Consider the following 22,440-nt stretch of genomic DNA (forward strand, 5'->3'; position numbering starts at 1 on the left):
TCTGTGCAATACAATTGCAATTAAGTCTTGCATATATTTTGTGTAGAGGTTTATTGTGAGAGCATATTATGGAGAATTAATCCTTGTCGATATTCTACAGCGTAATTTGATTTTAGTTGGCATTTTATTGGAAATGTATTAGAATGTTCCAAACACATTACTCGCACACATGTTTGATTTGCAAGAAATGCTAAGAGTTATTGGTTGCAATTTGTAGAGAATTATCCACAGGTTTATAGCACGTATAGTATCTTTTCTGAAAGAAAAATAGAAGAGAAGCAAAGAGATTTAATTTGAAAAACTAGTAACTGAGAACAATCTTATAGAGGTTACAAGAACATGTTTGGTTTCTTTGCCCTAAGGAAAAAAACTACTGAATAAATAAGTAGCAAAGTATTTTGTGTATTCTTAACTTTTCCTTTTCAGATCTCCCTCCCAGCTGTTCCCTTCCTAATCCCCTTTTCCCCCCCGCTTGATCACTTCAAAATTCTGTGTAATTACTACAATCAGAATTGGAGGTATCGAGAGGTGGGCCCTTATATCATCACATCAGATTCCGAGGAAGACTTCGTCTGACAGAATAGTGAGCCCACGAATTCTTTTCCTCCCGATCTGATTGTGTTGACATAATGGCCACCATGGATGATTTACTGGCGGCAATAGTTCAAATGCAGGCCGATTTAAATGAAACTATGGCTGCAACAGCATTGTTATCTGATAAAGTAGATAATATACAGCTTATGAACACTCCCCTTCCAGAGGAGTCTCCAGACACTAGAGCATCCACAAATATCTCAGTAACTGTTCCTCCGCAAATACCTTTGGCTGCTCCAGAGCGTTTTTCTGGAGACCCTTTTAAAGTACAGATTTTTTTAACACAAATAGAACTGCATTTTTCTTGTAGGCCTAGAGCATTTCCCACCCCCCAGTCCAGGATAGCATTCCTGATTTCTTATCTGTCTGGAGATGCTGCAAATTGGGCAGTCCCATTAGTACGTCAAGATAGCGCTTTATTGTATAATTGGCGGCGCTTTGTAGAAGAATTTGAAAAAGTATTCGATAGACGAACTGTAACTTTATCTGCAGACCGAGAATTGTTACAATTACGATAAGGAAATCGAGATCTTATTGCTTACTTATCACATTTTAACAGACTTGTTGCAGAGACCTCTTGGCCGGAAGAAAAGAGAGCAGCTCTTTTCTATCAGGGGTTGAAAGACGTGTTAGCCCAAATAGACCCACAACCAACTGCTTGTTCGGATTTGATAAATCTAACTTTAAGATTGGATCACAGACTATCCGAACGAAGATCTGATAAAAAAAGAGAAGAGAAACCTAACTGGAAAAATGAAAACAAACCTCGAACTCAGTTTACACATTCTGAATCTAGCCCTGAGCCAATGGAAATTGGAACCCTCAGACAGCCGTTGTCAAAAGATGAAAAAGATAGCAGATGCAAGAATGGACAGTGTCTTTACTGTGGTCGCAAAGGACATTTTGTAAAAGACTGTATGTTGAAACCTAAGAGTAAGTCTCCAACTACTGGTAAAGTATCAGTTCTAGAAACAAAAAACCTAACGTCGGAAAACTAACATGCCCAAGATTTGTAGAGGGGGATCTCTTGGGAACCATTGCTTACCCTTCAGTAAATTCTTGTGTAAGTAATTACAAAGCTCATTTTCGATTGGCAGTACAGATACAACTAATTCATAAAATCTGGCAAATGGAAGTTTTAATCGACTCTGGGGCCACAGGAAATTTTGTCGATTTAGAAACCGCGCAGCGATTAAATATAATCTGTGAAAATAAAGACACTCCTGAAATAGTACAAGCTGTTGATGGAAAAGTTTTGTCTGGAGGTCCAGTTACCATGCAAACTTCAAAGGTAATAATGTGTTGTGAAGACTCCAAAAAACAACATCATAGAGAGGAGGTTCAATTTGACGTAATCCAAGCACCTCAGTATGGATTTATTCTAGGAATGCCGTGGCTCTGTCTACATAATCCTATAATTGATTGGCAGAAAAGAGAACTTGTATTTCTTTCTGATTTTTGTCGGTCATCTTGTATGGAAACTTTCACAACAGTAGTGAGTCAAATTGCAACTGCTGGGGAAAAAGAAACTATTCTACCTAATTGTTACAAGATGTTTCAGGAGGTATTCAGTGAAGAGAAAGCAGCAGTCCTTCCTCCTCATTGAAGCTATGATTGTCAGATCGATCTCATGCCTCGTTCTTGTGTACCGAACTGCAGAATATATGCTCTATCTGAAAAAGAAAATCAGCATTTAAGAGAATACTTGGATCAGTACCTAGAAAATGGGTTCATCCGCCCCTCTAAGTCACCAGCCGCCTCTCCTTTGTTTTTCATCCCAAAAGCAAATGGTGAATTAAGAACGTGCATCGACTATAGGGCTTTGAATAAAATCACGATTAAGAACAAATATCCATTACCACTAATCCCAGTCCTTTTAGACCAAGTAAAAACAGCAGTTATATACACAAAACTGGATCTAAGAGGAGCATATCATCTGGTGCGGATTAGGCAAGGAGATGAATGGAAAACTGCGTTCAAAACTAGATATGGACTGTTTGAATATTTGGTAATGCCATTTGGTCTTTGTAATGCACCAGCAGCCTTTCAGTTTTTTCTCAATGACGTTTTAAGAGAATTCCTGGATTTATTCGTTATCGTCTACATAGATGATATTTTAATTTATTCCGATTCAGAGGAAAAACACGAAGGTCATGTCAAACAAGTGTTAGAGACATTGCAATTTCATAACCTGTATTGCAAATTGTCAAAATGTGATTTCCATGTCTTTGAAGTTGAATTTTTGGGAGTACTGCTCACACCAACGGGCATGAAAATGACTGACAGAAAAATAAAAGCAGTAGCTGAGTGGCCCATTCCAAAATCTGTTCGAGATGTGCTATGTTTTTTGGGCTTTGCAAATTTCTATCGACGATTTATTGATCACTTCTCAGCAGTGGTAGCTCCCATAACTCGTCTGTTAAGAAAAAAGATAAAGTTTGAATGGACTACAGAAGCAAATGAAGCGTTCAAAAGTTTGAAAAAGGCCTTCACAGTGGCCCCAATTCTAATGCATCCTGATGTGAATGAACCTTTCATAATTGAGGCAAATGCTTCTGATGTAGCAATAGCAGTCATTTTATCTCAGAGACATCACAAAACTGGCCAAATGCATCCTGTAGCTTATATGTCTCGAAAATTGAATGCAGCAGAACAAAATTACATCATTGCTGAGAAAGAGTTGCTAGCTATACTTGAGGCTTTCAAGGAATGGAGACATTATATTATGGGAGCAAAATTCACAGTAACAGTGTATACAGATCATAGAAATTTACAGTTCATGAGTTCAGCTAGAATATTAACCCCACGTCAATTGAGATGGATGATGTTCTTTGCAGAATATGATTTCATAGTAACCTATCGACCAGGACAGGACAACAAAAAGGCAGATGCTCTGTCCAGGAAAGACTCTACATTGCATACATTCGAAGGAACTCCACAAGCAATAATTGAACCAAACAAAGTGATCTGTTTGTTGGATGCGGACCAGTTTTTAAACAATATCCATGAAAATTTCCCTCCATCCCAATGGAAAAATTGGAAGAACAAGAAAGAAAACCAAACAATCAAAGAAGGGATACCATTTCATGGAAAACAAGTCTATCTTCCTACTAAAGAACTACAAGAAACAGTATTTGACTGGTTACATTCCCATCCTATGGCAGGACATCCAGGTCCAAAAAAGACAATAGAGAAGATACAAAAACTGTTCTGGTGGCCAACTCTCCAAAAAGATGTTTCTTTGATGGCACAAAATTGTGAAATATGTGCTAGATTCAAAACTGATCATAGCAAACCAAAAGGATTGTTGCAAGTCTTACCAACACCAATTAAACCGTGGGAACATGTTTCTCTGGATTTCATCACAAATTTGCCACAAATGAATCTTCATTCGGTTATTTTGGTAGTTGTGGATAGTCTAACGAAGTATGCCCATTTTATTGCTTGTAAACGATTGCCAACAGCAGGACAATTAGCACAACTAATTCTAACGAATGTAGTACGATTGCATGGTTTGCCTTCAGTGTTGCTATCTGATCGAGGTTCTCAGTTTTCATCTAAATTCTGGCAACAATGGTGTCAAAGTCTACAAATCACATCCAATATGTCCACTAGCTACCATCCTCAAACAGATGGTCAAACGGAACGATTGAACCAGACATTGAAACAATATTTGAGATGTTATGTACAAGATTCCAAAAAGTCTTGGTTTGATTTGCTTTGGATTGCGGAAATGGCTTATAACACATCACCGCATGCTTCAACTGGATCCTCTCCGTTTGAGGCTCTTTATGGATATCTACCAAATACAATTCCTCTAACTTTGCCCAGAGATATGAGTGATACACCAGCTCTACAGAAGGTGTAAAAATCTGAAATTTCTGGTTGTTGAATTGTTTTATTGATTTCTTAAGAAGAAGCAGACATACTGTTATTTTATGTTGTATAGAGTTGTTGAATGTATGCTTTAAGTGTGTACGAAAAAATTGTAAAGGAGGGTGAGGTGCTGCAAGGACAGGTTGCTTTGTCATATGGTGCCACGCTGATATTGGTCAGTTGGTATTAAACGCCGTGCTGAGATTGGTTGAAGCTGTTGTGAAGAGTTGCACTGCTATTTGCTGATCGACTTACAGAGCCGTGCTGTGGTTAGGAGAAGGGCTTACTGAAATCTGATGTACACAGAACGGGATAAAAATATTGAAGGTTATATTTTATGCTTTTCCATCCGTTGAATTAAAATTGGAATCATTACATTTTTTAATGCTACTAAATACCTAATGAGAAGTGGTGTGACTATTGCCATTCAGGAAGGTGAAGAGGCATCTCCTGAGGGTACACCTGTTTAACAGGTGATAATAGAGAAAGGGTTACACACTTGTGGTACAGCTTCGCCTATGTTGCAAGATTACTGAGAAAGAGGGTTCATTGAGTTTTCCTAGATGGGGTACCTATAATTTGAGAATTATTGACAAATTGAGAGAGATACTTTGTGATATGAAGTCATCTCCTAGACCTACACAATTTGAAGCCTAAAGAGCTTGGGAGACAATGACTTGAGAAAGAGGGATAGAGAAATACCAAAGACGAACAAAGAGAGCTGTGAAGAATTATGCAGATGCCATTTGAGATGAAAGACAGCATGGATAGAGAAAGGCGGTAGTAGAAGGAACCAGGTTATATCTGGTTATTACAAATGAAAAACTTGAGAAGCCCAAAATGGCTAAAACTAAAATGGAAAAGGAGACAACAGAGGAAATAAAATTAGATACTGATAGACATTTTGATAAATTATCGACTACAAGTTTGCCACCTTATGTGGGTCCTGTGATTGATACTGAAAGATCGACAACTAGTGATGTGGAGGCTGGGCAGTAACAACATATCCACAGAAAGAGCATACCACTACCTAGGACCGTGGTTGAATGATAAAGGCAAGGCAACCTTCCACCAGGCTAAGACACAAGCCAAAATGCAAGCCACCATCTATGCACTGTGCAAACTACAAGGTAAATTATATAGCCCTACCACAAAACCTATTATGAGAGTAACAAAATCCAAACAGCTCACTGTTGCTTGTACGCATCTCACGCATTTCCAGGAAAGATGGAAAAGATGATGGAAAAAGCCCAGTGCCAGCGCTATAAAAGGCTTTTCAGACTCCCTAAACACACATGAAATTCACTGATTGGGCTCGAGTTTGGCTTGGTACAACAAAAATATGAATGCAGGGGAACTTTGCTAAAATTCTGGTTTAAGACAGTAAAAGCCCAGAAAGGATCCCTTAAGGAGGTATTGAGACGATATTTGAGGTGGCACCCAACCCATGGCAAAATTACTGTCTGGAGACAGTGGCTAAGTTGGAAGTAGGAAGAGGAACTAAACTATCCAGCAATAAAGAGGGCGCTAAATAAACAAACCACCCTGATATCAAGGAATGAAAATATAGCTAGACTCAAGGACATCAGAGGGTTGGTCAGTCTAACTAAAACATACAAGTCACACAAAATCCAGCCAAATATGAACAACCCCCTAGAAAAAAAGTGCTTGAAAGATATTCAATAGGTGTGCCTGGTCCCACTGCCAATAAAGAAACTGAACCCGGGATGAAAATCGTTGAGCAAAGTAACCAGATGCAGAATCATTGGTACACCTAATATGTTGCTGCCCTGCCTTACTGCAACATGGGCTCAGAAAATGTGTTGACTCAGTGGCCCTGCTTCAGTCTTGCACAGAGCCCTCTCTGTAGGATCAGAAGAAGATGAATGGTGAGGATCCCCTGCAGAAAAGGACTGCATGGTCCCTACAACACTGCAATGCATTAAGTGACTTTTTTTTCTTTTATTTTCTCAAGAACATATAAGGAACAGGGACCTCTCCAAACATAATTTTAAACCAATGTATTTGAGGGTAATACCCACTTTTACAAATGGTGTGCGACCAGTGTTCAAATGATATTTTTTATTTTTATATACGATTTGATATATGTATTATAATGGTGTGAGATACGTATTTATACAATAATTTTGATATTGTCCTGCAACTTTGCAATGATTTTAGGTAATTATGCAAAAAACAATTCATTCATAGTGATGTGACAGTGGCTACAGCCCATGTTGATACAAATGCATATCAAATTGATAGGTCATTGCCAATAACCCAACCTTTTGTTTCACAACCTGTAATGACGCAACCTGTTATGAGACAGCCCGTTATCCAACCAGTCATAACAAATAATGTACCAGCTCAAGTAGGGACTGTTCAAACGCTAATGCCCACAGGTGTTACAGCTTTCATGGTATCTGCATCAGCACCCATTACTAGGGTGGACACAGCACAGCCAGTAGGGATGTGCATGCCAAATGCCCCAATTGATATTATTCCAAATACAGCAGCTCAATGAGGTGTTGAGGTGCATCAGTGACAGGATGTATGCAAAATATCAGAATTCATAGACTGTGGTCTAGACACCCCCACAGATTATTCAATCATTAACAGAAGGACATAGATTAGTCTTAACAACACAAACAATAAAGGATACTGCCAGAGCTAGCACCAAGACAGAATGTGCAAGAGGTTCAGAAGTTAGTCAGAATGCAGAAAGAGAGAGACCAATACATGTCCCAAAATAAAACATAGACTTAAAAGGAACATTTTGAGGGTGCTTGGATCTGGATCACATTAACCAGTACCATGAAAAATAACTGATTTATTTGTGCAAAGAAATTACTAGGAGAGCAGCTGTAGTACTCAAAAAAACTGACTGAATTGGCAAATAAATATGAAGTCGTTCTTTCCAAAAGTGCACCGTTACAGAAATGTTTTAGAGTGCCGATAGATGATGAACGGACTGAAACCATGCCTTCTTCAGGAATACATTTACACATAGTTGAATAAGTAAAAAATGTTTGTAAATGGAGTGACTTTGAAAAATTAGAAAATACATGGGAAAATAAGAAGAGTTGGGCAGAAACAGCTGAGACTAAGTGAAAGCCACCTCCAGATGGTGAAGGAATTTCAGCTTTTCCATAGAGAGAGATACTAGGTGGAGGGCACATTCCCATGGCTTGTAGCATAGGAGACTTTGCATCATTTATGAACAATTTCGCCAAATTGAGAGAAAGTCCAGTGCAATGGTGTAGATAAGTTGATCGGGTTGTGAAAATTTAAAAGGTGCTGTGGATTGATTTGAACACTTTCTTTGATGTTGCTGTCCCGAATGATTTGTGGGCTGAATGCAAAATCACTGTACATTGGCCAGATGCAGAGCCGCTGAAAGAAACTCAAACAACTGCATCATAACCTGTTGTGAAGAATACATGCAATGAGGTGATGACTTTTTTGAAGGGCAGAGTGCCAAATGCATTGTGAACCTACTGATATGGGATTCTATAATTTGCAGTTTGTGATTGGTTTCAAAACCAATACATATAAAGTAAACTCTCCAGGCAGCAAAAGGTAATGTGTTGCCGGATGTATGTCAGTACAGCGCGATCTTTTAGATCGTGGTACTTTACAATGCGGTTTCTACAACGCAAGTCGTTACAACGACTTGCGTTGGAGGGCGCGGATTGAGGATTAATATAATTTTATATTCCAACACCAGCCCACGTAACAGTAGGGAAGGTGTTGGAATATAAAATTACAATATTCCTTAACCAACATCGCCATCCAGTGCAAGTCGTAGTAACGACTTGCGTTGTAATGGCAGCGTGGTAAAGGTAGTGCGGTGTAAACACCGCATTGTAAATGATGTTTCCCGTGTTGGCAGACTAAGTCATTAGAAGATATCTTGAAAAATTCAAGAGGAATTCTTGCTGGCACAAACAATGTTTGCACAGAAAGGGTTTGCAAATCAGTGCTTTGCATGAAATGTTGGTACAATGCAGAATGTCAGTTTCCAGAATGAGATGCAGGGTATCGGTTGCCAAGGTGTACAAGGAGGCTTAGTTTGTGCTCAGGTAAGAGGTTGAGGAGTTGCGACTCATCTAGGTACAGGTGTAGATATTACAACATTGAAGAAAATTACTGCATGTCATCTTTGTAACACATTTGGGCATTGGAAATGCAAATGTATGCTTAATCCAGATAGAATAAATGTTGTTATTCAAATTCAGGTAGTAATTCAGTTCCAAATACAAAATTGTTAGACCTGTCAGCCCTAGGGTGGTCTTTCCCTATTTTTTTCGCCCTTGCCTCATTTTTTCCCACCTTTTTTTTTTTTATGGACTTAGGTCTCCGGGCACCTTCCCATTGCTAATCAATGCTAAGGTGCAGGTGCTCTCTACTTCAAACATGGCTGCCACTGGCCCCTGCTACTGCAGTGTGGTCTTTTGTGTAGCACCCTAGTTGCCAGGAGCTGGCTGGGATGCCAAACATTGTTGCAATACCAGCCTTCCATTCCCTGCCCATAGTTAGAGTGGGGAAGCTCCTGGAACCTTCCAGAACAGAGGCGGAGCCTATTTTTGCCGCCTCAGAGAGTGGTCACCTGACCTGGGCATATATAAAGAAGGGAGGGAAACTTTTTAGTCAGTTGGGGCATCACTGACCTGGGGGACCCTACGAAGGAGACTTAGGCGGTAGGGCCTAGTCAGGGACCTATGCCACTGGGAGTGACAGGGCTTAGGTGCTGCCTTCCAAGTAGAGTGAGGAACCCTGAACTAGCCCACTGATCTGGCCCGGCGGGAGGGGAACCCAGGGACCACCTGAAGTGACCTGCTGACAAGCCTTCAACTCAAACCTCCCCCCCTCAAGAAACCAAGAATCTGCTTCACAAGGGCGCAGGAACCAACAAGCGCCGAGAAGACCCCCTTTCTGTGGCCCTAAGGACTACTGGGGATCAACCAGGTACAGGGCTGTGTCCACTCTGCGCCCCTTTTCCTCAACCTGGGCCCCTGCGCTGTCCTGCCTAACTCCCCCTGACTGAACTATCTGAAGTGCTGTCCTGATCTGGCTACACCACGCTAACTCCCTGAGCTGACTGAACTACCTGTGGCCCGAGGCGCTGTGGTCATTGCCCCCCTGAGAAGCGATGCAATTCGCGCCCTGCTGACTGACCCAAGCGCCGTGAAACCCCCGGCGCTAGGCCCCTTGGAGAAGCGCTGTCGACCCCAGAACTGCCGCGCCAGAAGAGCGCTGTGTTTTCCCCTCAAGCGCTGGACTTCTGACCCCTGACAAGGGCCTGAGCGCCGCGAGCGTTGACAATATTGCCCCCGAAGCGCCACAAAGTGCCTGGACGCTATTCCGGCCCTGCTTGCGCTGTGCCCAGAAGCGCTCACGTCCCCCCAAACTCACCGTCGTAGCCTGGGAGCCCCCTGCGCCTTGTCCTTGCCGGCGCCATCTTCATCACCTCTTCGGCGGCCCCCGGAGCCAGGAGAGGGCCGCCGCAGTGAAAGTGGGCCACGCTAGGCCCTGAAGCCATCGCCTCTACCACCACGTGACGGGGGCACCGGCCTCGTCACTGGCCGCGCCCCCGCCTCTCCTGTGCCGCGTATTGGTCCCGCGGCCGAGGCCCTAGCTGGCCGCACTGCGATTGGCGGCTGGCTCCCCCCGCCTCCAGAGGGCACGACTGGATTGGCCCAGGGCCCTTGCGAAGGCCGAGAAGAGAGCTGGAACTGCCCTGGGGTCGGAGGGAGGCGGGGAAGAGCGCCGGAGCAGCGCGGGCCTCCCCTGGCCGGCCCATCACCCCTCAAGGCCTGCGAACACCGCCGGAGGGCTCTGTACAGAGCAGGAGCCCACCCCCACGCAATTTGCACTGCCGCAAGGGCCCCGTAGGGGCCGAAGAGTCAGGTAAACCCCGGGGAGGAGGGCGGAAGGCCGGAGAAGGCCCCGAGTTCGCCCCTCCTCAGGGGAACTGTTGCTGGGCCCCGGTGGTCCTATTTGGCCCCCCTTTAACACTGGACCGGGGCCAGGGTCCCTAGACACTGTGAGGGCCCCATGAGATGAGAGTTTACCCCTGACTGGGGTACAGTTAAGTGCCAGCTATGTTAGCCTATTGCATGGCTTAGTTTGAATTCGAGGGAATTTTCAACTGTGCTGGATGCTTTGATTATCAGGGCCACCTGAAAGGTTAAGTTCTTGTTCCCTCCCATGTGGATTTCTGACATGAGGAAATGTGGGTCCTTGCCGTAATTTCTAGTGAAATGTTTAGACTTGCTAAATGAAACCCCCCACAGTTAGCGGCTGAAATGGTTGTCTTTACCTACTGGAAGGTTTACTTCTAATTAATTAATTGTTTTATTCCAGCCCCATGAAACGTTCTACTCTGGTTTAATGACATGCTGGTTTCATGAAATGTTTATTGAGATATGCTGCATTATGGAAATTGCCCCCTTTGCTCCCCTCTAAGGAAATGTACTGATGAAATGTTGTAAGGGGATATTAATACCGTTATTAGCGAAATTACTTGGAATGATTTGCAAAATCTGAATTCTTGACCTAGATAAAAGCTAATTGATTGGAATCAAACTTACTAGTGTGGTCTCAGTCATTGCGTGCATTTATGGTCTCAGTGGATGTGTGTGCTGTGTAGTCACTTAACACCTGAGCTTTCGGGTGCCAACCTGCTCGTGCTAGGCTACCCCCGGGGAACTGGTGACCCCAGTTCCTACATTGGTGGCGAGCGGTGGGATCAGGACCTGTGACTATACAGCACCCTCCAGTGAGACAAGGTGCGCCGCAATTAGACTAGGCACCTATCGTGCATGCAAGCCCACTCAATTGACCCCCACTGTGTAACCTGAGTGTGTAGAGACCTGTGTTGACCCAGTATTGTTACCTACGTCCTAGTATCTTTCCTTGATTTTATCTGGGTCCCCACCTGGCAAAATGGAGTTCCAGCTAGCTGACCTGGAAGAGTACACAGTGGTGCAGCTAAGGGAATTTTGTCAGGGGATGGGGGTGCCGGTGGGGTGGAGAGCCGCAAAGGAAGAACTCAGTACTGCCTTGAGGGCATGGGTAAGGGCCCACCCAGAGGGGAGAGGGGATGGGGAACAGGAGGGGCTGGTCACACAAGGGGAGGTGGGCGCTCCAGAAGACCCAGGCCAACTCAACATTGATGTGTCTAACAATGTGTTGCCAGGAAAACGTTCCGGGGCAGGGAGTAGTGTATCTAGGGGAGTGTGCGTCGTCGCAGGAGTATGAGGACAGGAGGGAGGAGAGGCGATTGAAGTGGGAGCTTGCCAAGCTAGAGCACGCGAGGGAGAGAGAAAGGGAAGATAAAAAGCTTGCAATGGAAGAAAAGAGATTAGCAATGGAGGAGAAGAAGTTGGCGCACAAGCTTCAGCTGAAGGAGTTGGAGCTGCAAGCTTTGCAGTTAGGTGTGCCAAGAAGTCCTAATGGTGGCAGCGTACCAGGGGCTCAACATGAGCCTATGTTTTGGTTACCCAAGGAGGTGATAGCGAGCTACACTCAGGGGGATGACATTACCAGGTGGTTGGAGGCGTATGAAGTGGCCTTGACAGCCCATGGGGTGCCTGAGAGCTATTGGTGAGGTGGCCTTCATCGATATATACCCCCCAATGTCAGTGACACCCTCCTGTACCTAGATAAGGCGGACCAAGTCAGGTATTACCCCATGAAGGAGGCGCTGCTTAAAAAGTTTGGCCTCAACCCCGAAAGGTATCGCCAGGAGTTCTGTGGCAGCCATACGCTGTCCACGCAGAATTGGGTGGATTTTTTTTATTATGCCCGTAAGGCTCTGGATGGTTGGGTGCGTTGCAGCGAGGTGCATGATTATGAGGCCCTGTATAATCTTTTTTTGAGAGAGCACCTCTTGGATAAGTGTTTTCCGGAGCTGCGCCACCATCTGGTGGACCACAAGCTGACTGATCCCAGTGAGCTTGCGGAGGAGGCGGATACTTGGTTTAGCACCCGGGTGTCTCACAAGGGCCCCGGGGGAGATGGCCCGAAAGGCGGACAGGGCTTCCCCCAGAAGAAAGAGGGGGAGATAAAAAGGAGTTCTCACGAGGCCCACAAAACAGACAGTTTGGGAGAGGAGTAGGTACCCCACCTCAGTCCAGTTCCCCAAAGCCCACTTACCCTGACAAGAGTCAGCAGCCAAAGGTTGTCCGGTGCTATGAATGCGGGGAGGTTGGACACTACAAGGGAGATGCCCAGTGTCTTATACGACCCCAGCCCCCACAGGTGGCAAGAGTCCCCGGTTGACTAGTGTAGTGCTTGGGATGGAGCTGCCCCTAGATAGGGAAGGGGAGTGGACAGGCCTGACCCTGGTTTCACTTGGGGATAGAGAGATGGTCCCAGTGACGCCCTTACCATCTAACACTGCTAAGTACCAGCAGAGGGTGAAGGTCAATGGGGAGGAGGTGGACACTCTGAGGGACACAGGTGCCAGCATGACCACCGTAGTGAGGCGGCTGGTGTCCCCTGAGCAAGTAGTACCTGATGTGTTCCATCCAGCCGTGTTGGTTGATGGCAGTCTGAGCTACTATCCCGTGGCTCAAGTTCCCTTTGAGTGGGGAGGAGTGAAAGGCCCGTTGAGAGTTGCGATAAGCCCTGCCTTGCCTGTGGACTGTCTGCTAGGAAATGACCTGGAACATACCGCCTGGGAGGAAGTGGAGTTTAAGACCCACACTGAGATGCTGGGGTTACCAGGATGGACTTGCGTGGTCACGAGGTCCATGGCTGCCCGGCAAGAAGCTCAACCCGGGTTGGAGCCTGAGACAGCGGCCCAACCCAATGCTGGTCGTGAAGAGGAGAGTGATGAGGAGGACACACCCTGTGTGATGGATGGGGAGCCTGTGGAGGTAACCCCGGAGTCCGCGGAGGCAAAGGTTGTTCCCGTGGGGGACTTGCTGACCCTTGCCGAGTGGCATATGGAAGGAGGGCCTACCCGGGAGGAATTCTGTCGGGCGCAGAAGGAGTGCCCCACGCTTGAAGGCATGCGGCGGCAGGCCGAAGCCCAAGCGGTCAACCAAGAGACCGGCAGCTATCATGTGTATTGGGAGGATGGCCTCCTTTACAGTGAACCCAAGGTTCCGGTGCATGGATCCTAGAGGGCCTTAGTGGTCCCCCAATGCTACCGGGCCTTCCTATTGGAATTGGTGCATGAGATACCTTTGGCTGGACACCTGGGCCTGGCAAGACCTTTGCGAGGCTAGTCCCACATTTTTATTGACCCAGGATGAGAGTTGCCCCAGACACCTACTGCAAGACCTGCAAGACTTGCCAGGCAAGTGGCAAGACTGGGACTAAAGTGAAGGTCCCTTTGGAACTGCTCCCGGTGGTCGGGACCCCTTTTGAGCGGGTCGGAATTGACATTGTTGGGCCGTTGGACCCTCCGACCTCTGCGGGACACCGGTTCATCTTGGTGTTAGTGGACCACGCCATTCGGTACCCGGAGGCTATCCTTCTGAGGACCGTCACTGCACCTGTGGTGGCACGGGCCCTGATGGGGATATTTACCAGAGTGAGATTCCCCAAGGTCGTGGTGTCAGATAGGGGCACAAACTTCATGTCGGCCTACATGCAGGCCATGTGGAAGGAGTGCGGAGTGACCTATCGGTTCTCCACTCCTTACCACCCCCAGACTAACGGGCTCGTAGAGCGCCTTAACAAAACTCTGAAGGGGATGATCTGGAGCCTGCCAGAGGACTTGAGGTGGAAGTGGGACATCCTCCTCCCTTGCCTGCTGTTTTCATACCGCGAGGTACCACAGAAGGGAGTCTGGTTCAGCCCCTTTGAGCTGCTCTATGGCCACCCCGTTAGGGGGCCCCTCATTCTTGTCAAGGAGGGGTGGGAGAAGACTTCGAAGAAGCTTCTCCGTGATGTCGTCAGCTACATGCTGGCGTTCAGCAGCCAGATGGCCAAGCTGTGGAAGGAAGCCTCAGACAACTTGGAGGCTAGCCAGGCTGTCATGAAGGAGTGGTATGACCGCAACGCTCGGACAGGGAGTTGGACGCTGGACAGAAGGTGTGGGTCATGGTTGGAGCCTGGGGAGCTTAGTGCCCTCCAGGACCGGTGGACTGGTTCGTACGATTGTGGAGCGTCGAGGCCAGACCACCTACATAGTGGATTTGAAGACCCCCGACATCCCCATCGGGTGCTTCACGTCAACCGCCTGAATCCGCACCATGAGCGATCTGAGCTTGCTCTCCTCATGGTGACGGATGGAAGCGAGGAGGAGAGTGAGCCTCTTCCTGACCTTCTGGCGGCCCAGGAGAAGGATGGATCAGTGGAGGGAGTGGTCCTCTCCCCATCCTTGACCCCAGTACAACAGAGGGACTGCTGCCAGGTGTTGGAGCAGTACGCCTCGTTGTTCTCCCTCAGGCCTGGAATTACACATCTGTGTACCCATGATGTGGACACAGGGGACAGTCCATCTATAAAAACAAAGTCTTACCCGCTGTCCGAGAAAGTTAAGAACAGCATCCAGGGTGAGGTGGCCAAAATGCTGGAGCTGGGGGTGATTGAACCTTCCAGCAGCCCTTGGGCTAGTCCGGTCGTGTTGGTGCCGAAAGCGGCCACACCGTGCACCACACTAGAACTTCGGTTCTGTGTGGACTATCAGGGATTGAACTCTGTCACCAAGACAGACGCTCACCCGATCCCACGGGCCGATGATCTGATTGACCAGCTGGGAACAACCCGGTACCTCAGCACCATTGATCTAACATCAGGGTACTGGCAGATTGCCATGGCTGACGGAGCAAAGGAGAAAACAGCGTTCTCCACCCCCGAGGGTCACTTCCAATTTAGGCTGACGCCCTACGGGCTCAAGAATGCTCCGGCCACCTTCCAGCAGTTGGTGAACCAGGTGCTGTCTGGCCTGGAGTCCTTCTCAGCGGCGTACCTGGATGACATAGCTGTCTTCATTAGCACCTGGGAGGACCATCTGCAGCATCTTCAGGAGGTGCTGCAGGCTCTGCAACGCGCTGGCCTCACCATCAAGGCCAGCAAGTGCCAGATTGGACAGGGATCAGTTGTTTACCTGGGGCGCCTGGTGGGCGGGGGTAAGGTGCAACCGCTCCAGGCCAAAATTGAGACCATCATGGCCTGGTAGCCCCCCAAAACCCAAACTGAGGTCCGAGCTTTTCTCGGCCTCACTGGATACTACCACAGGTTCGTCAAGGGGTATGGTACCATCGTAGCCCCTCTGATGGAATTGACGTCCAAGAAGCAGCCACGCAAGGTGATCTGGACGGCTGCTTGCCAAGAGGCATTCGAAACAATGAAGCGGGTGATGTGCACCGCTCCAGTGCTTGCCACTCCTGACTTCAAGAAAGAATTCATCGTGCAGACGGACGCCTCTGAGCACGGCGTAGGCGCTGTGCTATCGCAACTCAACAACGACGGCCAAGACCAACCTGTGGCCTTCATCTCTAGAAGACTCCTCCCTCGGGAACAGCGATGGAGTACCATCGAGCGAGAAGCCTTCACTGTGGTCTGGGCCTTTAAGAAGTTGAGGCCATACCTTTTTGGCTCTCACTTCCTGATTCAAACCGACCACCGACCCCTTCGCTGGCTCATGCAGATGAGAGGCGAAAATCCCAAGTTACTAAGGTGGTCCATTTCCGTACAGGGGATGGACTTTAGGGTGGAACATCGGCCTGGAGTTGACCACGCCAATGCTGACGTCTCTCCCGGTTTTTCCGCCTTAGTGACGAGAACTCCCTAGAGGTTGGGTAGCTCTCCCCACTTTCAGCTGGGGGGACGCATGTTAGACCTGTCAGCCCTAGGGTGGTCTTTCCCTATTTTTTTCGCCCTTGCCTCATTTTTTCCCACCTTTTTTTTTTGTTGGCCTTAGGTCTCCGGGCACCTTCCTATTGCCAATCAATGCTAAGGTGCAGGTGCTCTTCACTTCAAACATGGCTGCCACTGGCCCCTGCTACTGTAGCGTGGTCTTTTTGTGTAGCACCCTAGTTGCCAGGAGCTGGCTGGGACCCCAAAAATTGTTGCAATACCAGCCTTCCAATACCAGCCTTCCACCGCGTTGTAAATGATGTTTCCCGTGTTGGCAGACTAAGTCATTAGAAGATATCTTGAAAAATTCAAGAGGAATTCTTGCTGGCACAAACAATGTTTGCACAGAAAGGGTTTGCGAATCAGTGATTTGCATGAAATGTTGGCACAATGCAGAATGTCAGTTTCCAGAATGAGATGCAGGGTATCGGTTGCCAAGGTGTACAAGGAGGCTTAGTTTGTGCTCAGGTAAGAGGTTGAGGAGTTGCGACTCATCTAGGTACAGGTGTAGATATTACAACATTGAAGAAAATTACTGCATGTCATCTTTGTAACAAATTTGGGCATTGGAAATGCAAATGTATGCTTAATCCAGATAGAATAAATGTTGTTAATCAAATTCAGGGAGAAATTCAGTTCCAAATACAACATTGTTAGACCTGTCAGCCCTAGGGTGGTCTTTCCCTATTTTTTTCACCCTTGCCTCATTTTTTCCCACCTTTTTTTTTTATGGACTTAGGTCTCCGGGCACCTTCCCATTGCTAATCAATGCTAAGGTGCAGGTGCTCTCTACTTCAAATATGGCTGCCACTGGCCCCTTCTACTGCAGCGTGGTCTTTTGTGTAGCACCCTAGTTGCCAGGAGCTGGCTGGGACGCCAAACATTGTTGCAATACCAGCCTTCCATTGCCTGCCCATAGTTAGAGTGGGGAAGCTCCTGGAACCTTCCAGAACAGAGGCGGAACCTATTGTTGCCGCCTCAGAGAGTGGTCACCTGACCTGGGCATATATAAAGAAGGGAGGGAAACTTTTTAGTCAGTTGGGGCATCACTGACCTGGGGGACCCTACGCAGGAGACTTAGGCGGTAGGGCCTAGTCAGGGACCTATGCCACTGGGAGTGACAGGGCTTAGGTGCTGCCTTCCAAGTAGAGTGAGGAACCCTGAACTAGCCTACTGATCTGGCCCGGCGGGAGGGGAACCCAGGGACTACCAGAAGTGACCTGCTGACAAGCCTTCAACTCAAACCCCCCCTCAAGATACCAAGAATCTGCTTCACAAGGGTGCAGGAACCAACAAGTGCCGAGAAGACCCCCTTTCTGTGGCCCCAAGGACTACTGGGGATCAACCAGGTACATGGCTGTGTCCATTCTGCGCCCCTTTTCCTCAACCTGGGCCCCTGCGCTGTCCTGCCTAACTCCCCATGACTGAACTGTCTGAAGTGCTGTCCTGTCTGACCTGATCTGGCTACCCCACGCTAGCTCCCTGAGCTGACTGAACTGCCTGTGGCCCGAGGCGCTGTGGTCATTGCCCCCCTGAGAAGCACTGCAATTCCCGCCCTGCTGACTGACCCAAGCGCCTTGAAACCCCCAGCACTAGGCCCCTTGGAGAAGCGCTGTCGACCCCAGAACTGCCGTGCCAGTAGAGCGCTGTGTTTTCCCCTCAAGCGCTGGACCTCTGACCCCTGACACAGGTCTGAGCGCCGCAAGCGCTGACAATATTGCCCCCGAAGCACCACGAAGTGCCTGGGCGCTATTCCGGCCCTGCTTGCGCTGTGCCTGGAAGCGCTCACGTCCCCCCAAACTCACCGTCACAGCCCGGGAGCCCCCTGGACCTTGTCCTCGCCGGCGCTGCCTTCATCACCTCCTCAGCGGTCCCCGGAGCCAGGAGAGGGTCGCCGCAGTGGAAGTGGGCCGCGCTAGGCCCTGAAGCCATCGCCTCTACCACCACATGACGGGGGCGCCCGGCCTCGTCACTGGCCGCGCCCCCGCCTCTCCTGTGCCACTATTGGTCCCGCGGCCGAGGTCCTAGCTGGCCGCACTGCGATTGGCGGCTGGCTCCCCCCGCCTCCAGAGGGCACGACTGGATTGGCCCAGGGCCCTTGCGAAGGCCGAGAAGAGAGCTGGAACTGCCCTGGGGGAGGCCCGGGAAGAGCGCCGGAGAAGGCGCGGGCCTCCCCTGGCCGGCCCATCTCCCCTCAAGGCCTGCGAACACCGCCGGAGGGCTCTGTACAGAGTGAGAGCCCACCCCCACGCAAGTTGCACTGCCGCAAGGGCCCCGAAGGGGCCGAAGAGTCAGGTAAACCCCGGGGAGGAGGGCAGAAGGCCGGAGAAGGCCCCGAGTTCGCCCCTCCTCGGGGGAAACTGTTGCTGGGCCCCGGTGGCCCTATTTGGCCCCCCTTTAACACTGGACCGGGACCAGGGCCCCTAGACACTGTGAGGGCCCCATGAGATGAGAGTTTACCCCTGCCTGGGGTACAGTTAAGTGCCAGTCATGTTAGCCTATTGCATGGCTTAGTTTGAATTCGAGGGAATTTTCAACTGTGCTGGATGCTTTGATTATCAGGGCCACCTGAAAGGTTAAGTTCTTGTTCCCTCACACGTGAATTTCTGACATGAGGAAATGTGGGTACTTGCCTAATTTCTAATAAAATGTTTAGACTTGCTAAATGAAACCCCCACAGTTAGCGGCTGAAATGGTTGTCTTTACCTACTGGAAGGTTTACTTCTAATTAATTAATTGTTTTATTCCAGCCCCATGAAACGTTCTACTCTGGTTTAATGACATGCTGGTTTCATGAAATGTTTATTGAGATATGCTGCATTATGGAAATTGCCCCCTTTGCTCCCCTCTAATGAAATGTACTGATGAAATGTTTTAAGGGGATATTGATACCGTTATTAGCGAAATTACTTGGAATGATTTGCAAAATCTGAATTCTTGACCTAGATAAAAGCTAATTGATTGGAATCAAACTTACTAGTGTGGTCTCAGTCATTGCGTGCATTTATTGTCTCAGTGGTTGTGTGTGCTGTGTAGTCACTTAACACATGAGCTTTCGGGTGCCTACCTGCTCGTGCCAGGCCACGCCCGGGGAACTGGTGACCCCAGTTCCTACAAAAATGCTCCTGTCCAACTAATGAAAGTGCCCATGCAGGCACAGATTCCAAAGATGCCTGTCACACAAGTCCCTATGGCTCAACAGAACGTGGGCAATACGAAATGTATTTTGTTCAAATGCAGAAATACATTTTAGACTCAGAACTTGAGTGCATATCAACAGTTCCCTAGGATTGAGAATGAGGATTATCAATTGAATTTGCATGATGGTTGTGTCTGAGGAATGATTCAGATGTCATGATTTTCTCGGAGATAGACCTCAGTCAAGACAGAAATCCCCTTGGGGTATCCTGATACACCAAATCACATACACTCTGTCATTTACTCAAATCACTAGAACATAACACCACCACCATCAAAGGCCAATTGCTTATGAAAATATACACATATTTTATTCAATGTTAAAAACCATTCAAAAGTAAATAAAATCACAATTAAGCAAATGATGCCCACAAAATTGTAAAAAAACCACACAGTTAATACAGTATTGGGAGAACCTGCAAGAAAAATGGTTTCTAATCAATTCAACAGGCCAATACATCGGACCTAGTTCTTTCTTCTAACATTTGGTTTTTGTGCATTATACTTAATTGCCATACAATAAACTTAACACGATTGGCAAATGTCATCCACAGTCTACAGTAGGCCTGTTATCAAGTGGCGTTGACACATTTTGGTGGGTATTGTTGCTTAAACACCACCTTCTTCAATACGGAGGATGAAATCTCCCAGAACACAAAATGAATCTATACATAATCACATGGACAAAGACATGAAAAGGAATAACCACAATTTTAGAAAAACAATTACCCATTGATTGGCGTTTGCTGGAACAGTATTTATATCCTGGTGATGAACCCCACAATCCATTTATACCAAACATAATGTCAAAGGGTTCAGACACCTATCCCTCCTTTCGTCCTCAAAAGTGTGTATACCATCCACACCCCAAGTATAATGTTGACATACAAAGTTGGTGATGAACCATACAATCCATAACGTCACGGGGGTCGGACACCCATCCCTCTTATTATCGAAAAGAGTGTTTTTTCCATCCACACCACAAGCATCATATCCAATGATCGACACTGATGTATCTAAGGACCAACTTTAAAGTACCTGTAATCAATCCCAGAGTTCTGGACGGAAGTACGTCTATATCCACATTCAGAGGGGTTAAAGAACCTCACTCAGAATTAGCCACAACTATTGTATTCAATAAAAATTCTTCTGAAAAATAGTAAACACCCTTTTGTTTAGATGCTCATCATTAATACTACATTTGGGTTTTTACCATTATTGGAAAAAACGTAGGAACATTACCTTGCACGCTTGCATCTTTTATTTCATCTGATAAAATGAATATTGTTCAATAAAATCTTCTGTGAAAAAATATACAGATTTATAATTTTAGTACCATTGCTCTTAAGGTATTTTGCAATGCCATGTAGGTATTACTCTATCCGTCTTATTACCTTTTTTAATTCTGTAAACAAGAAGAAAAAACAGGCATAGGACCGGAATCCCTTTCTTCTTTTCTTCTTGGTTGTTGGATATAATCACAGATCACAGTTGATCTGCAAAATAAATCAACATCAGGAATGAGGTAGTATCTCTAAAATGACTCTCTGTTGAATCAACTTCATCCTTATGTCCATATTAAAATGAGACCTGAGCATAACTTATTCAGAAATTCTCACCTAACTCCTTCTATGCATTATATAGCTAGCGATTAAAGGCATGACTTAGCAGTTTTATTTTTATATGTAAAATCTGCTGTAGCCACCTGTTCTATTGCATATCCTTCCTAGTTATTAGAAACCCAACTTAATATATATTGAGTAAAACTTCCATTGGGTACATTCTCAGATGTAATACATCTACTTCCCCCTGTTTCGCTAAAACATTATGAAAACGCCACCATAGCATGGTACCAACTGCATAATCATCTAAATGGCACCACAACATGGTATCAACTGCATAATTATCTAAATCTCCCATGAATCTCACTCGCAAACTGTGGTACATGACGCTCTCCTCATTTAGTGGAGCAGTTCAAGTGCGGCACCTTCGTTATCAAGAAGCGCCCTTTCGGACTAATCTTCCCATTAATAACGCGTTCAAAGTATCTAACTATTGATAACATCCCAAACTTCAAAAGGTGGGTTCTTCTCCTTACCTCTTTTAAATAATAAGAGGGATGGGTGTCCGACCTCCGTGACGTTATTGATTGTATGGTTCATCACCAACATGATACTTGGGGTGTGGATGGTATACACACTTTTGAGGACAAAAGGAGGGATAGGTTTCTGACACCTTTGACATTATGGGGTCGATTCCGATTCGGTAAAAAAAACATCTGTCCGAATCGTATCCGGAGCCTTCTCCGTACGAATCGTACACGTCCCTCCGAATCGCGTAGTACGATCCGTATCGCGTCAATCCGTTCGAATCGTCGTGCACCGTACAAATTGCAATGCTGAAACAGTATGACACGGACCCTCACAGTGAACCGTGCGATTCGTAAACATGCCGTACGACCCGACGAGTACCATCCGGACCGGGGTGTGAGGACGCGATTCGTACGGTCCACGTCAGGTAAGGGCGATTCGTACGGACAACCACACAATCACATACACACCTTCGGGTGCGTATACCCCATGATCCCAGGGGTATGATGCGTACCCCTGTGATCATGGGGTGTACACACTGTACACCATGATCCCAGGGTGTACACACTGTACACCCTGCAATCATGGGGTACGGTGCGTACACCCCATGATCGCAGGGGTACAGTGCGTACACCCCATGATCGCTGGGGTACGTACCGTACCCCTGCGATCATGGGGTGTATGCACCATACCCGGGGGGCGTTCCGTACCTGTTTCGAGGCATACTCTGCTTCTCCGACCGTTTTGGGCTCCCTTACAAAAAGCGTTGTACGGTGCGTACCCGACACGAATCGTAATTGCTGGGTCGGGAAAACCTACTTCGCACCGTACAGATGTCGCGTACAGCGGGTTCCTAGGGAGA

Source organism: Lissotriton helveticus, chromosome 1_1 (assembly GCF_964261635.1).
Source record: "Lissotriton helveticus chromosome 1_1, aLisHel1.1, whole genome shotgun sequence".
Lineage (NCBI taxonomy): Eukaryota > Metazoa > Chordata > Amphibia > Caudata > Salamandridae > Lissotriton > Lissotriton helveticus.